Below are 18,052 nucleotides of genomic sequence, written 5' to 3'. Positions count from 1 at the left end.
CCTTCCCTCCGGCGCCTGCTGTCTCCCCCCACCACCCCCTACCCTGGCGCCCAGGGACATCCCAGGTCTCATACCCACCCAGTGACAACTCGGGGGCTCCGCGCAGGGGCCTCTCAGGCCGGCGAGGTTCCTGGGCGTCCTCTCACTTTAAGGGCCTACCCCTGTCTCCCCCAAGCCCCTGGCCCACTCCGCCACTCTCTCCCCATCTTGCACACTGCCACGAGCCCAGAACTTCTCTTCTCTCCACTCGCGTATCCCGCTGTTCTTAGGGTCCCCTCTCAACTCCCCTGAGTCCCTCCAACACTCCAGTCTTCAGGAAGCAGTCAAGAATCCCCAAATATTTGGTATCCTCACTAGTCCTCCACCTAGTAAAACCATAGCACCCTTCCCATTGCCAGCAACCTCTCACTCCTTCACCAGGAAGACATGCCCGCTACCTAGAAGATTGGCCCCTCCAGGACCAAAGGACTCCGATGACTGATTTTCCCTGAGTCCTTGCAAAGTCCACGGGTGGGTCTCCTTCTTCCTTCGAACTCAACCCTCCAACCTCCCTTTTCCTTCCCCATGCTCCCTTCTGTGGTCTCCCATGTCCTCAGAGGCCCATCATACCCTGCTAGGCCTCAACCACACCATCTGCTCCAGGGACCCAGACCAGGAACAGCCTCTCCCCTTTTGTCTCCCTGCACAGCCCAGGCTTGCATCTGACAACAGCTCATGGACTGACTAAGCAGAATATCCCCCCCGAGGAATGGAAGCCCATTGTATCCCCTTTGGGTTCCACCCTGCTCCCAAGCCTCCAACCTAGAAGGCTCTCCCCCAGATACCCCATATCTGGCATGCCAATCTAATCCCAAGAACAGCTTATGAGGGATGATATCATGGTTGCTGGGAGGGATTGCTATGGGACCTTGGGGAGTTTCTCTCAAATTGTCATAAAGGAGATGCATATAAATCCATTCTCCTCCCCCTTGCGAGAGCCACAGTTTGTCTCCCCCCTTCAAGCCTCTTCTCCAGAAATCACAGTGCCAAGAAGCTGAGAGCTCCAAGAGTAGAGAGAGGGCGTGTAGGTGTGCAGGGAGAGGAGGGGCCTAGTTTCTCTGAGATGAAGGCGACACCTAGTGGTTTTGGGGGGGAAATTAAGGACAATGACATTTTATTCTTAGCTGTGATATTTCTTTATTGAACACTGGCTGACTTGCACAAGCTGTAGGGATGAATACAAGAAAAGCTGAATAATACAGCCCTTACCTTGGAGGAGCATGTAGTTGGGATCCATGGGGCTCAGAGGCCAAAGGCAAGCCCCCAGCAACAACTTGCCCCAAGTGCAGTAGAGATGGAAGCCTCAGGACTTCTTTAACACAGAGGGATGATAACTCCAATTCCAGCTGCTCACACTGTTAGTAAAAAGGAACTTTGTCCTATCTGAGGAAGGAAGAAAAGGATGAAACAGTTAAAAGGGTGATGGGACAACCTGGAAAAGACATGGTTCTAACTTCAGATCACATCAACCAAATGATGTTTTTTTTTTTTTAAGATTTTATTTATTTATTCAACAGAGAGAGAGAGACAGCCAGCGAGAGAGGGAACACAAGCAGGGGGAGTGGGAGAGGAAGAAGCAGGCTTCTAGCAGAGGAGCCTGATGTGGGGCTCGATCCCATAACGCTGGGCTCACTCCCTGAGCTGAAGGCAGACACTTAACCTCTGTGCCACCCAGGCGCCCCAACCAAATGATATGTTTTAAACAACTATATGCAGCTTAATAAGAGAAGCCATCTATAATGACACAACCTCTGCCAGAATCACCGAATTTTAGGGCTAGGAGCAGTCTTATAAATATATTGTTCAATCCCCTTATTTAAAGATAACTGAAAGCTGTGATCCCAGACTAGCTCAATTGGTAGAGCATGTGACTCTTGATCTAAGAGTTGTGAGTTCAAGCCCCAGGTTGGCCATAGAGCCTACTAAAAAAACAAAACAACAACAACAAAAAGTTAACAGAAAACTAAGTCCCAGAGAGGGAAACCACTCATGGTTTTTTAATAGCAGAGACTGGAATCCAGGTAAGGCTCTATATAGATATTGTCTAAGGTGGGGCTCTGTACTGTGCTAACTCATGAACTTACTGTATGAGGCTATGCTTTTAGGGTAATGGCCACCAGAGACCCAGACAAGTCTCTCTGGAACACCTGCAGACCCTAGGGAGGACCAACACCCTGCTGCCCAGACTCCCACACAAGTTCAAGTACATGATATGTCATTATTCTGAATATTAAGGACAACTCTAAATTATGTTAGGGATTAAACTTTCGATCATCTTGCCCCCTTCCTTCCAACTGGCCACTAATACTAGAAAGCGAGAAAGGGCAGGGAAATAAAAGTTAATTGCTTAATGCATTTCTTATTAACATCCAGTGAAAGGTTTTTGTTCGTTTTTTCATTTTTGAGGAGAGGCTGAAAATATTATGTAAATGAGAACTTTGGTTATCTACATATTCCTATTATCTAAGTGATCACTGATCTCACTGATGTGGGCAAAAAGATTTTGGCTGTATTTGGTGACCCCACTGTAATTCATAGAAAACCTGAGAAATCTAAAGATGCTGCTAGCCTGAGCAGCACCCAGCCAGGCTCCACCTTCCTCTCTGTAGGGTCGTATGGCCTCCCACTACTTTACAGACAATACCTATAATTTCTTCTAGGATAGGGCCAGCCCAAACACCTCTTTTCTCATCCAGAACTAAACTGCTGAGCATCAAATCAGCTAGCTGCTAGAAGCTGCTGTGGTTTCCAAAATGCCCTGTTCCTTAGCGGAAAAAAATCCTACCTCTAGTCACACTCAGGCCAAAGGAGGCTCAAGCCCCTTGCTGAGTTCTGGGACCACCACGGGATTTGGGCTCACGCTAACCCTGTCCACAACAGGCCCTGAGGCCCCAAACTGACGCCCAGTTCAGCACTGAACAGTTTTACAACTTACCTGATTTCACAGCTAACTTTGGACCACACCAGGTTTGCTCTACACCAGACCGTGCCTCCAGACCTGAAGAATTCCAAGAAAACTAGAACAAAAACAAAACAAAATGAAACGAAAAACCAAAACCACACGCCTTCCAGTCTTCTCTCTGCTTGACTGACAGGTCTGCAGAAAAGGGCTTTAACTATATGGGAATTTTCTCTTGCACACAAGACCGACGGATTCAAAGGAACCTGCCAACAGAGGGCTGAGAACAGCCATGGGAGGCAGGATAAAATAAGGGAGAAAAGATACATTTCGAAGGCAGCATTTCAATAAAGGGAGGGGAGGAAGCAGTGTAAAAAGAGAAATACAGTGAAACATATTGAAGGCAAAGAGAGAGTTTACAAAATTCTGCATTGTTTCTTTTAGCCCCAGTGAGGGAGAGACAGAATCCTGAAAACAGCTCAAACCCCATTATTGATCATGTGGCCCACTCCTCTCTATCTCCTGACTTACCTCATACTTTATACAGCAGTGCACAATATGGCTCTAGACCTTGGGTCCAGTTCACCTTCTAATATTCAATATCCTCCAAGAGCTGCTATTATTGTTTAAAGGGTTAAGGGTTTTTACATTGAATTCTCACAACATTTTCTTTTCTAAGTTAAAAAAGGTTTTGAATTTAAAATATTTTTAAGTCAGATCCCAACTTCTAACGTACCTGTCTAGATATGTATGCTGAGGGGCGCCCGGGTGGCTCAGTCGTTAGTGTCTGCCTTTGGCTCAGGGAGTGATCCCAGGGTTCTGGGATCGAGCCCCTAATCAGGCTCCCTGATCCGCCGGAAGCCTGCTTCTTCCTCTCCCACTCCCCCTGCTTGTGTTCCCTCTCTCACTGGCTGTCTCTCTCCCTGTCAAATAAACAAATAATCTTTAAAAAAAAAAAAAAGATATGTATGCTGAAAGTTGAACTGGTACCATACTCTGAGGGTCAGAAACACTGGTTTTGTGAAAAGACAGTCCACATGGGTAGTTTTTCTATGGATTCCTGAGAAGTTTAAGAATTGTCAGGAGAAGCAACTGTATATGTTCATTTTTATGATAATTCAAGCTCCAAGTGAGCCCTATTTTTTTACCCATCTGCTCCATCAAAGCCTGGACCAGCACCTCTATGCACTCCCAGTGGTTTCTATTGTTCTTCCACACATGGCCTGTTTTCCCAGGTGCATATACTGCTTGCCTATGTTCCTAATACCACCCTTCACCATTATTACCAACCCCAGTAATTACTTACCACCCGTTGGGAGCACCTGATAACATAAAGCTTCAGATATAACATTCTCTGTTATATTTCTTTCTCCACTTCACTTAAAAGTCTACTTTCTTCACAAAGTCTTTCACTAAGAAAAAGAGGCATATGTTCCCTCTTCCCACAAATATGTCACATAAAAAGAAATAAAAGAGGGGCACCTGGGTGGCTCAGTTGGTTAAGCATTCAACTCTTGGTTTCAGCTCAGGTCACGGTCTCAGGGTCCTGGGATGGAGCCCATATCAGGCTCCGTGCTCTGTGGGGAGTCTGCTTGAGATTCTCTCTCTCCTTCTCCCTCTGTCTCTCCTGACTACCACTCACTCTCTCTCTCTTAAATAAATAAATCTTAAAAAAAAAAAAAAGCAGCAGCAAAAGAAACACGACCACAACAGCGTCTTGAGAATGGAAATATATTAATCACTTTTTAAGTCTTTTGCTGTACTTCGAATTTCCTAGAGAAGCCAAAGACTGGGAAGAGGAGGAGAAATCTGAAACAGGATCTGACAAAACTGTACTCTTTTTGCATGGCTACAATATGTCATGAAAAACCAAAGGAGTAGCTAGCTCCGGCAACGTAGAATTGGTTGGGAGACAGATTAAAAGCAGGAAGCCCATTCCTAGGCTCCTGGAAAAATCCGAGCATGAAAGCTAAGTGCCTGATCTAGGATGATGGAATAGTAATGGAGGGAGAGAAACAAATATGAGATAATATGAAGGAAGAAACAACTGGACTTGGTGGCAGACTGGACCCACAGGATGAAGACAAAGGCGTCAAAGACTACTGTAAGGTGGGGGGGGCACACAGGGAAAGGTCAAGCAGAAAATGTAAATGTGAGAAGCAGCTGGGTGGGGGTTTGCAAACCATGAAACCCCTGCTCCATCTAACGTGGATGCCTCCACTCTGGGATGGAGCCGAGTGTTGTCAGCTGTTACAATTTTTCCTTAGGACTGTTTTGACAGCCTCTGTGACAACTCTCTGGGCCTCCAGTCTCACCTCCCTCCAAGCCATCCTCCACAATGTGCTCAGATGCCAAAGTGACCTTTTGAAACAACAACCTAAGTATGTCGCTTCCCTGCTCAAAATCCTTAAATGTTTCCCCATGGAAGATGTGTTTTTCAAACTATTATTTCTAGTAACAAAACTCTTCCTTCAAACACAAATTTAAATGTAAAACAGAAATGAAGCCCAGCTGCTCCAGATGCAATAGCAGTGGCTGGCCCAAACCCCCGTGTGCCTGCCCCTAGTGCCTTCTGACACAGAGCCCCCAAGCCTCTGGACCTCTACCCTTCAAATGGGGGGGAGCACAGATTTTCCAAAGGTATGTGTGTAAGATGGTTTCAAGGAATCCCCTTGCAGATCCTCGTCTTCCATACATAATCTTTCCTAAAACTGATCTACCAAATAATGACCTTGTGCTCACACGGACCTCCCGCTTTACACAAGAAAGCCATGTCCCTCGCTCATGCCAAAGCTAATTATGAGGAACAGTTCTAGAGTGTGAAAACTGCTGGGACACCAAGCAAAGGGTTACATAAATGAAGACACTGATCTACGAAAACTTTTAAAGATGAATCAAGGTGCCTTAAGTTGATAGGGCTTCCTGCCTTCTCCCACCAAACACGTAATTCTGTAAAGGGTAAAACAGCATCGGAAATGGCAAGTTTAAGGGCACCTGGGTGGTGCAGTTGGTTAAGTGTCTGACTCTTGGTTTCAGCTCAGTTTGTGATCTCAGTCAGAGTCTTGAGATCAAGCCCTGCATTGGGCTCCATGCTCAGGGCAGAGTCTACTTAAGACTCTCTCCCCACCTCCCTCTGCCCCTCACCCTCCAAAGAAATAAATCAATCTTAAAAAAAAAAAAAAAAAAAAAAAAAAAGGAAATGGCATGTTTAGCCCAGACTGGGATTCATTAGCCAAAGGAGGATACATTAGTGACATATTTTGTATTAAAAGTAACTGAAATACACTACAAGAATTGGATTTTACTATATATAAACTACACCCCAGTAACTAAACTTAAAACAAATAAACCAAAAAAATGTAACTGGAAAGTTCTGCAGGTCATCAAAAAATTCAGATACATTAAATAAAAACCATGGGTAAACAGTTAAGGAACTTATTTAGTATTTAGTGTGCTTTATTTATAAGATAGCGAAGTCTGCTTTATCAAATCACCATGAGTTATCTGTTACAATTACAGTCAATTCCTCAGTTCATTCCAACTTGTAAAATGATCAATGTTTTCCATCTCCTATTAACAATATAAAGGTAAGCTTGGATTATAAATGTGAGATTTCAACTTAAAATTGTGTAAGGGGGTTATTATTATTTCAGGGAGCCCACAAGCAAAAAAGTTGGAGGTTTATGGCTCAAAATAACAGTTCAAGGGGCACCTGGCTGGCTCAGTCAGTAGAGCATGCAACTCTTGATCTCAAGGTGGTGAGTTCAAGCCCCATGTTGGGCATAGAGCCTACTTTAAAAAATGAAATAAAACAGCACTTCGAAAATCAATGGCTGTATAGTGACTCTTGATCTTATCAGATGTTAGTCTCCCTTCTGCTAATACTTTAAATAACAGCAACTTACTAACCCAAGATGAAATTCATAGACAATATAAGCTATGTATCCACATAATTTCAAAACACCGATAAAATGTCCTAACTGTAATAGAAAACAGAAGTAAAGGACAATAACTGGTGATAAAATGATAGGTATTTCAATACATACATGGTTGGACAGGACTATGATAGAAGACTAAGGAAGCACTCAGATGTTTGCACCCAATTATAAGGAATGAGTAAATAAGGATTTAAGAGATGATTGGAAGCCATTCCATTAAAAAAAAAAAAAACTAGATCAAACACCAGTGTTAGGATAAGCAATAACAGACCAAATTTATTTATATATGATACCCTACATAAATGTTTAGTGGAACATTTGAGAATCATACAGAACTCAGGAGATCTAAATCATGCAGAATACAACCAAATGTATTGCCAGTGTTGAAGTACGAAGATTGACAAAATAAAATTCCTTCTCTTGCGGAATACATGACCTAGTAGCATAGGTAGAAAAGTAAATATCTGCTTTAAAACAATATTCTTACTTACATGGATCTGCTCTCACACTGAAGTCTAGCATCTGTGGCCCCGGCTACTAAAATGCCAGTAGCACCCACCTCCCATCACTATAGCAAGGAAAAATGTCCCACAGATGTCCAAAATGCCCCTTCACGAGCAGTACCGCTGCTGTTAAGAACTGCTGGCCTACAGGACAGAGAAGAAGCTCCTTAGCCCATCAGGACCTGGTGCCAGCTTTTCTTTCCAGCCTCCTCTACAGCCACAATGCCTTTGAAACATACAGAACTATCAGTAGTTCCCTAAGCGGGCCACACTAGTCCATGCCTATGGTTCTTCCAACAGCCTGAAATGTCTTCTCATCCCTTGCCTTCTGACTAACCACTCATCTTTGAGGCCTTTCAGGCCACTTTTTATAACCCTTACTACATTGTCTTTAAAGTAGGTAGTTACTTTCTACCTACCCTGCTAGACTGTGAATTCCATGAGGGAAATAATTCTGTTATGTTTAATCTTTGTGCCTCAACACCAGCAATACATTTTAGATGTCATATAAATGTTTTATCGATGAATAAACAAGAGTACAGATGAAGAAATTCACTTTATAAGAAAAGGAATTATTTCCTCTGAGGCTGCAGCAAAAGATGGGACAATGGATTCAAGGATGGAATTAATAATAGGTAAATTTAACTTCTTTGTTGGGCATTGAACCAGTCGGGCATAAACATAACCTCCCACCCTATCATAGTCTTGATCTGTGCCATGACAAATGTCCCCTTCTCACTCACCAGCGGGGACAGATTCTATAACTCTCTGTTCCTTGTTGGTTTTGTAAAAACTCAATCCAATCTGACTGGTTTAAAAGCCCACCTCAGGTCCAATGAAAACTCATCTCCTCCCCTCTTTCAGCCCAAGCTTGAGCTGTAGCTTAAGGAACCTGAAGTCGGAAGGGGAGTATGGTCCCTTCTATGGGTTCTCCTCTTCTTCTAGTTCTCTAGAAGTTTCTCTAGGAAGGTTGTAGCTCTTCAGGGGTTGGGAACCAGGAGGAGAACAGAGAGGAAAGAAGTAACTGTCTCTTTACTAAACAAGGTGGCTATTGCAAACCACTCCTGGCCATGGATGACAGGCCATTCCAGCCTGTTCTTTGGCGGGTATCAAAATGCCAGATCTCTCATACAGTGCTTGTCTGAGTTCTTTATTAAGTCCCATGAGGACTCTCCACTGAGTTGTGCCCTAATGTGCACAATCCTGTTCCAAGTCATTTCCCTTAACCCTCCTGACTTCTGTCCAGCAGGCAGCCTCCTGTATGGGCTACCAGCAAGATGGATAAAGCCTACCTATCCTTCTCGGGTCCCTTTGACCACAAGAAACACAAATAACCTTGTTAAGCCAAACAGAAGGAATACAGGCTATTCCACTGCTAACCCTCAACCCCCTGTCCTTCCACCTCTAATTGCTGTTCCTCTTCTTAGATAAATGCAGAGCTGAACAAATCCACAGTCCAAATAGTCTAACCAGGAAATGAGAAATCAGTCTCTCCTTTATGTAGACTCTTTTTGACAGCTTCTTGCTTGGTTTGGGGGCTAAAGGAGGAGAAAGTATTCCCTGGTAAGGTCATGACTCCCTCCCCCTTGAGTCATCTTATATCTTATTTTTATATAGACTGGGAGTGAAGTGGGGTAATGAGGAATGGGTGGGGCTAGTGGTTGGAGGTACCAGGGCCAGTTCTGCTACTTCTTTGTAAGCCTTGGAGAGGGTGACTGATCCCAATTACTAGCAACTCTCTCTAAAATGTGTGTTACTTAGTATTTCTTTGTCCCCATCTTTGGACCCTAGTCACCAATTCCAGGGCAAAAGGAAGGACTCAGCTCAGTATCTTCTACAATATGCTGAAATGAATGAAAGGTTATATGAAATGAGCAGCTCAGCTGCATTTCTAAATGAGGAGGGAAGGTCGTCTTCTGAGCGAGAGAAAGAACCAGGAGTTAAAAATTCAGGCAGAATATGGGGTGCCTGGGTGGCTCAGTTGGTTAGGTGTCTGCCTTGGGCTTGGTCATGATCCCAGGGTCCTGGGATCAAGCCCCGAGCCAGGCTCCCTACTCTGCCCAAGTCAGGCTCCCTGCTCTGCAGGGAGCCTACTTCTCCTTCTCCCCCGCTTGTGCTCTCTAGCTCTCTCTCTGTCTCTCAAATAAATAAATAAAGTCTTAAAAAAAAAAGTTCAGGCAGAATAAAGAAGACAGACACAGACTGTGGATAGAACCTCAGATAAAAGCCATGCATCATTTCCCCCAATTAAAAAAAAAAGGCACATACACAAAATTTTGCGTATCATTTGAGGGGCCCATGGATCCAGGACCTCCTAAAACATCCAAAGGAGCCAAAGGACCCCAGATTAACAAGTTTTAGGCTAAGAGAAAGCAAGCAGGATGGTAACAGTTGATTGTTTGTATATGTAGGAGGAAGGAATGGTATTTATGCAGGTAAAGCAAATGCTAGAAAGTCAGACATTTAGGGACATGCATACGGCCAGAAGCAGTCCATGACAGATGCCAGCTTTCTAAATGCAATGTTTAATCCAAACTATTCTGATGGCTTAACATTATTCAACTTATTTTTCAGTATCATGCCATGATGCATCCTTCTAGATAGTAAATATAACAGATAATTGAGGGACTTCAGAAAAAGGACCAGGTATTTGATGATGCCTTAAAATATAGTTGTTAGACTAGAAGTCAGTAACACTGATTGCCTCCCTAAGGGGAATGAGGTGTCTAAGGGGCAAGATGGGAGAGATTTTTTTTTAATTTTATATATTTTTTTATTTCTTTAATTTTGTAACGTGCAAGTATTACTCAAAAACTTTAGTTGAAAATTAATATTAATCATAAACAAAAAAGTATAAAAAATATAATATTGATATAGGGTGCTCGGTACTTTAAATGTTTTAAAGGAAGGTAATGGGACATCAAAGAGAAAGATGGCATTTCCTTAAACAGGTAAATCCACAAGATGAGTCCCTCATAACTGCACTAGGAATATTTAAAATATTAGAGGGTGGAATGGTGACATCAGAGCTGCTGCAGATTAAATGCTTGTGTCCTCCCAAATTCCTATGTTGAAATCCTAACCTCAGAGGTGATGGTATTAGGAAGCGGGACCTTTGGCAGGTGATTAGGTCATGGGAGTGAGTCCTCATGAGTGGGATTAGTGCCTTTATAAAATAGACCCCAAAGAGCTCCTTCACCCATGTGAGGACACAACAAAAAGAACACTGTCTATGAGGAAGCAGGTCCTCACCTTGATCTTGGACTTCCCGGCCCCCAGAACTGTGAGAAATAAATGTTTGTTGTTTATAAGGCACTCGGTCTGTGGTGGTTTGTTGCAGCAGCCTAAAAGCACTAAGACAAGGGCTAAGAGGCTTTTTCTGAAATCCGGTAACTTGGGACAAAAAGATAATGAAGTATTGCGAAAAGTGTAATCCAATATTAGCAGATCTAGAGTTAGGACTACAATGTTTGACAAGAAATGGGTACTTTAAAAAACCCGCTAAACATGATTTAGATAATTTCATGTATATGTGATAAAAACAAAGCTAAGATTGGTTGGGGTATCTCTGGTCCAAGAATAAAGTCATGAAAGCAATCTGATTTTCCACAAAGCAAATCTTGGCCAAACACCGGACAAGATGAACTGTAAGGTGGATTTAGACTCTTTCTTGAGGACTGAACCTGATTATTAAAACACATAAGTACATACACGGACAATCGGATGAGAATAGGGCTCTAAAAACAGCAAGTGTGATGTGTATGACTACAAGACCTCCGTGTGAGTAGATGAGTCAGTCATCACCCTCAAACACCTGCTAGGTCCCTGAAGGAGAAAAACGGAGTGGTAATGTGATGCCAGCTTCTCCAGCCAAATGACAGCTGAGAACATCTCTCATCAGCTACTGATAGTAACTAAACTGTCTAACAAAAAGGGCATAGAAAGTTGTCCATCATGCGAGGTTCAGAAGAAAAGAACCCTAATGTTTGTCTTTCAAATCGAAGCATTACACTAACCTGACAGCAGTCAAATAAACAGATTCCAGGATCCTCAGACTAAAACCTCCTAATAAGGAAAACAAATGTAAATGTACTTTGTAAATTGTCAAGCATTGTATACGTGTTAATTATTATGGTAATTATCAGGGATATTTCCTACCCAAAAATGAACCAGACCCCACCATCAGCAGTTTGAGGAGTTATTCTGGAAGGTGAAATAATTTAGAAGAATGAGTTTGGTTTTTTTTATAACAGTGCACAAAAGTTTTCAACTTTTCATCTCTTCATTGCAAAGTCTGAAAAGAGGAGCCGGTCGGTGGCACATGACCAAAAGAGTTTAGAAACTGTGAAGTTCAGTTCAATAGAACAAATATTTGTTGAGGGGCCATCAGAAGATACAAAGTTAAGTAAGAATACGGTTCCCTGCTTCATCCACCCTTAAGAAGCGTACAAACTAGGAAGAGATAAAAGCCCATTTATGTGGCAAAGCGATTACGTGATTATGTGAGGGAGAGATGGATGTGCTCCTTCCCACTCCCACTGGCTGTCCAACCCACCCCAGTCAGTCCTTGGTCTGTTTCCTATCCCATCCACTCGTCTCCCTCTCCAGTGAGGCTGACACCCACAACTGAGTCCCTGCTGAATTCAGTCATGAGAGGCCCTGCCTGGCAGAAGACTGGAGTCAGAAGGAAGCCAAAATTCTGTCCCCCTTCTCCCTCCGTCTTGGCCAGTATCTCTGACAGAAGCTGTGTGATGCGGATGGCTCCAGCTGCCCTGGCCAGACTCTCCAAAGTTCCAGCTTCTCACTTACCCTGGCCGTTGGGCTTCCTCCCCTTGTTCCTCCTGCCTAGGGACGACAGAAGATTCCTCCTGCTGTTGTGAATTTCTCGGTTGCCTCACCTTCCCTTGAATGGCTTCTCAACACTTCCTTCACTTTTATAGCTAATTCTCTGGATGAAATTCCCTCTGGTTTAAACACTTAGAGTGATTTCTGTTTTCCCGGCTGGACCCTAAATGTGGCAACTAAATAAAAAATGAATTTACTGGTATGGAGAGCAAAGACCCTGATTCCAAAATCTGCTAAATTCAAAGTTGACTGCTATCGGTGTGAGTTCAGATGAGTGATGCAGAGAAGTGCAGAGAAAGAACTGATTTTCCTCTTTTCCCAAAAGAACACAGGAGAGGAAAAGAGTTTGGGGAAACAAGAGAGATGGGAGCATTATGGGTTTCCTACTTCCTGTCCTCAGGATAATATGGGGAAGGGGCTGCTGACAGGGACAAGGGCATAATTGAATCTCTCCTTAAAACCTGGGATGAGTCAAAGAATGGACCTGCACAGGACCAGATTAAGGCCCTTAGAAACCCCAAAACACTGAAAGATTATGGCACTCCATCCCAAAATAAAAATAAAATTAATCCTTTCCAAATAAATCCAAAATAAAATTGATCCTTTACACTTACAATGTAAGTGTAAGGAAGTACAATAAATTGATTTTTTTCCGAAGTAATTACTTTCACATTTAAAAAAATACATCAGATCTTATCCTCTAAATCTATTTGATGGCCTTGCTTTCCTGGGACCCTAAGCACACACTTAGTCTGCCCACTGGGTCATCCAGTGATGAGTCTGTGCAGCCTGCCTTGTCCACAGCTTCAGTGGCCAGCTTCTCGGGGATGGTGCATCACGTGTTGCCATGGGGTGCACGTGCAGGAGGCTGGAGGCTGAGTCACCTGAGGACCCAGGAGTGAAGAAAAGGGACTCTTAAATTCACATGGGCCCAGAGGGAGCTGTGGGCTTTAGAAGGGAAGGTGAACTGGTGTGCCAACCCTAAGGGTCTCTGAAAGAGCAAGAGGATATGCAGGGGTCACCTGCCGGTGGTAAGGTTTACAGTGGATATGTTTCCAAAGGGTTTTCCATATATGGAAAAAGCTAATGCACCATCCATCAAAATCATCACCGGTCAAAACCACCACTGGCCATCATCATCTTAGAACCAACTGTGGGGGAAGGGAGACCATGACAAGCTGTTGCAGAGAGAGAGGAAACAACTAAGATGAGACCAACAACAAGGGTATAAGCCTCCCCTATAAGGACCTGGCTGGGTACAAGTTCTGGGGGATGGAACCAAATAGGCAGGGAACAGGCAGAAAGCCCAGAGATGGAGCTTTGAATTGGACTGGGAGTTATAAATCATGAATCTTAGTTTCCACACGCACATGCGCGCGCACACACACACACACACTACTGAATTGAACCAAATATACCGGAAAGATACAACACTTAAGTTTTCCTCTATGGGGGAGGGGGGGAACGACATCAGTTCTAAAACCAAAAGTTAAAATCTCTGCATTTGCAAGTCTATGAATATGCAATTACGTATTTATCCACTTCCATGATTTTAGCTAGTGCCAGAGGTTGATAATGCCTACATTTCCATCTCCAGCTTTACTTGCCTTCTTGCTCAGGTGATTCCTTCTGCCAAGAATATCCTCCCCACTCCTATCCGATATTCGCATATTCGAATCCTAACACTTCAAGGTCTGGTTCTAGTGCTGCCTTCTGTAGAGAATTGTCTTTTACTTGAAGTTTCACAGTGTTTTATCTGCCTCTCTTCCATGGAGGCTTTTACTTTCAGCCTCATATAAGAGCAGTATGGGTATATCTCATTCCTCCTGCTAGGCAGTAAGCTACTTGAACACGGAAGACATGCTTTATTCATCTTCAGATCCCCTTAGCTCCTACAGTATTTGTTGATAGGAAGAACACTATCCTTCAGAGTCTAGGTGATTACTCCTAAGATGATGTCTTTAAAAACTGTTCCTGAGGGGCAGTCTGAGTGGCTCAGTTGCTTGAGCGGCTGACTCATTCTTGGTTTCGGCTCAGGTCATGATCTCAGGGTCCTGGGATCAAGCCCTGTATGGGGCTCTGCATTTGGCGTGGAGTCTGCTGGAGATTATCCCCTCTCCCTCTGCTTCTCCCCTCTTTATGTGCTCTTTCTCTCTCTAAAATAAAAATAAATAAAATCTTTAAAAAAATAAAATAAAATAAAAGCTTTTGCTGCTCCCTTCAGTTTAAGAGTCACACAAGAAAATCAGTCTCACCAATACTTATTTCTAATATTTATTTTGTGCCTATGCCAACTACTGGGCCATGAACTTTGCATCTAGCACCTCATTTAATCTGCCTAACAATCCTCTAAGACAGGTACCATTATAGTCCCCATTTGGTAAAGACACTGAGGCCTAGAGATGTTAACCAATTGCCCAAGACTACCCAGTAAGTGACAGAACTGGGATATGATCACTTCAGAGTCACATCCACATTCAATCAAAAACAATATTATGCAGACTGTTCATTCACTCCATTAAATCAATTCAGAATAATTTTTAGCTTTTTAAATAAAATTGATCTTCAAAGAATAAGTATTTACCACTAGTATATTTACCATATACATATTTTTTTTAAAGTGGCTATAAAATTGAAATAACAATGAAGGACTACTTTTTTAGAAGTCTTTTCTAAAAAAGATTTTTAGAAATAATACCTAAGTTTAGCAAGTGTGCAGGAAAATGGCACTCTCATACATAGCCAGTGGGAGTACAATCTGTTACAACTTCAATAATGAGGATATTTTTTAATTCTTATTTTATTTTTAAAGATTTTTATTCATTTATTTGAGAAAGAGAGAATAAGGGGGAGGGAGAGGGAGAGAGAATCTGAAACAGACTCCACGCTGAGCTCAGAGCCTGACCTGGGGTTTGATCCCACAACCACAAGATCATGACCCAAGCCGAAGCTGAAACCAAGAGTCAGACACCCAACTGACTGAGCCACCCAGGTGCCGCCACCGCCTCCTCCTCCCCTCCTTCTTCTTCTCCTTCTTCTCCTCCTCCTTCTCCTCCTTCTCCTTCTTCTTTTCTTCTCTCCTCCCCCTCCTCCTCCTTCTTCTTCCCCTCCTCCCCCTCCTTCTTCTTCTTTTTCTCCTTCTTCTTCTTCTTTTTTTAAAGTAGGCTCCACATCCAATGTGTGGCTTGAACTCATTACCCTGAGATCCAAAGTTACATGCTCTACTGACTGAGCCAGCCAGGCGTCCCTAAATCTGATACAACTTTAGAGAGCAACCTGGCAATTTCCATCAAACACTTTTAAAATATTTTTACCAAAATAAATACATAAATATAAAACAAAAAATATATATTTTTACCATTAACCCATCAATTCCACTTCAAGAATTTGGCTAAAGAAACCAATCATAGATTTAGCCTGACAGATATCCAACACAGCATTGTTCATAATAATAAAAAAAAAAATCAGGAAAGATCTAAATTTCTAATAAAAGGGTACTGTATAATTAAACTATGTTATATTCATACATAATTAATCTGAGCAGCCCATTAAACATTGTTTCAGAGATATATGATATCAAAGATTGTTCACCACACATCACTAAGTGAAAACAGAAAGTTGAAACATGTATGGAACAAGCCCAGTTTCATTAAAAATATACACACACCACAAGCACAGACTAGAAACCTGGAACAGTATAAATCCAAGTGTTGAGAATAGCTATCTCTTGGGGATAGTATGGTTTAGAATTTTATATGTAACTGTACTTTCTTTTTTTTTAATATTTTAAAATATTTTATTTATTTATTTATTTATTTATTTATTTATTTGAGAGAGAGAATGTGAGAAAGCAATAACGAGCAGGGGGAAGGGCAGAGGGAGAGGGAGAGAGAAAAGCAGACTCCCTGATAGGCAGGAAGCCCAACATGAGGCTTGATCCCAGGACCCTGAGATCATGACCTGAGCCAAAGGCAGATGCTTAACTGACTGAGCCACCCAGGCGCCCTTATATAACTCTATTTTCAATGATATGTATTACTCCTGTAATAAGAAAAAATTACGAGATTTTTTAAAAAGGTATCAGAGATGAAAGGATACCAAACGATTTTTTTTTAAGAGAAGTACTTTTTTTTTTAGAGAGAGAGACTGGGGGGTGGGGGCAGAGGGAGAGGGAGAGAGAGAATCTTAAGCAGGCTCCACGCCCAGCATGGAGCCCAACACGGTGCTCCATCTCACGATGCTGAGATCATGACCTGAGCTAAAATTAAGAGTCAGACACTTAACTGACTGAGCCACCCAGGCTCCCCCAAAAGATTTTTTTTAATCTCACTGAAATAGGTCTGTAGTTTATATTTAACAAATATACCAGACAAAATTGATGGGAGTTTTTATGTATAAATTGCCAGTATATTTATTTAAAACACTTTATACTTCTTTTATACAACTGCACCACAGTTAGTGTGCAGCTCAATAAATACTTGTTGAATTGAATAATCTAGTGTAAAATTTTTATGAATGATTTAGATGAGGAAGAACACAGAGGCATTCCTGGTTTACACAAGACCATAAGTTCCTTTGTTTAGATTTTAATCACATTTGACACTGTTAACCACCACCTTGTTCTTGCAACTCTCAAGACTTCCACCATAGCTCATTCGCCTCGTCACCCTCCCATCTCAGTGTCCACTAATTTCTTACTGTGGCGAAGATTCTCTTCCTCCTCTGAACTGTGAGCTTCCCCCCAACCCCCACCACCACCCTGGTCCTCAGCTTTCTGCATTCTTCTTTCCATGCTCATTTCCTTGGTGAGTTCACCTGCAGTCATGGCATCATCACCTATCACCTCAACGTAGATAATTTCTGGTGGAACATGTCCTTGTTTCACTGGGTGTGGGCATGTGTGCTGTCACTGCTACATATAAAAGGTATTTTGGTATTGTGCAACAGCAATGATTAGAATTTTACACAACTCACCATGAAAAAGATTGCTTGGAGGATCTGAGGAAGACTTGTTGGCATCAGTGGCAGTGAATTCCTTCCCCCTCTTCATAAAATAAACCAAATAAAAATACATAAATAGAAGAAAAGTCAGCAAAGCATGTGTTTGAAATTCTCAGGTAATGGTATACCTTGTTTGGGGAAGGAATAAACTAAGTAAATAAATTAATTGGCCAACAGAAGATTTTTTTTAAGGCTCTAGATTCTACATTTATAACACTCACTTAGATGAAGAAAGCACGTATTTTTATTAATCACATATTTGTGGGGGGTTTTTTTGTTTTTAAGATTATTTATTTATTTATTTGACAGAGACAGCCAGCAAGAGAGGGAACACAGGCAGAGGGAGGGGGAGAGGGAGAAGCAGGCTCCCAGCGGAGGAGCCTGATGTGGTACTGAATCCCAGAACGCCGGGATCACACCCTGAGCCGAAGGCAGACGCCTAACGACTGTGCTACCCAGGCGCCCCACATCTTTGTTTTATTATTTTGCTGGTAGTCCGTCCTAGTCAGGCAATCACATTACTCTTGTGGACTCAGCTTCAAGACAAATCTAACTGCCTCCCTCCCCTTCCAATCAGAGTTCTGCCCTTAAGCTTCTCCTATATGAAACTACAAGGTACAGGCGCACCTGCATGGCTCAGTCGGCTGAGCATCTGCCTTCGGCTCAGGTCATGATCCCAAGGTCCTGGGATTGAGCCCCACATTGGGATCCCTGCTCAGCGGGCAGTATCCTTCTCCCTCTCATCTGTCCACTGCTCCCCCTGCTTGTGCTCTCTCTCAAATAAATAAAATGTTAAAAAAAAAAAAAAAGGAAAGGAACTACAAGCT

General features: G+C 42.6%; 1 long non-coding RNA gene across 1 annotated transcript; it reads right to left on the bottom strand.

The window, feature by feature from the left end:
- Positions 1-514: 514 nt before the first annotated feature.
- LOC117802989 lies at positions 515-17,543 on the bottom strand. The gene is made up of 3 exons (XR_004626508.1): positions 17,199-17,543; positions 2,975-3,056; positions 515-1,422 (listed from the first exon to the last, which is right to left on the bottom strand). It is a non-coding gene; the product is annotated as an uncharacterized LOC117802989 (long non-coding RNA).
- Between the last annotated feature and the right edge of the window lie 509 nt (positions 17,544-18,052).

The sequence above is a fragment of the Ailuropoda melanoleuca genome, chromosome 7 (genome assembly GCF_002007445.2).
Source record: "Ailuropoda melanoleuca isolate Jingjing chromosome 7, ASM200744v2, whole genome shotgun sequence".
In the NCBI taxonomy this organism is placed as follows: domain Eukaryota; kingdom Metazoa; phylum Chordata; class Mammalia; order Carnivora; family Ursidae; genus Ailuropoda; species Ailuropoda melanoleuca.
The sequence above is the reverse complement of the archived record's forward strand: the minus strand, read 5'-3'. Positions and strand labels throughout refer to the sequence as shown.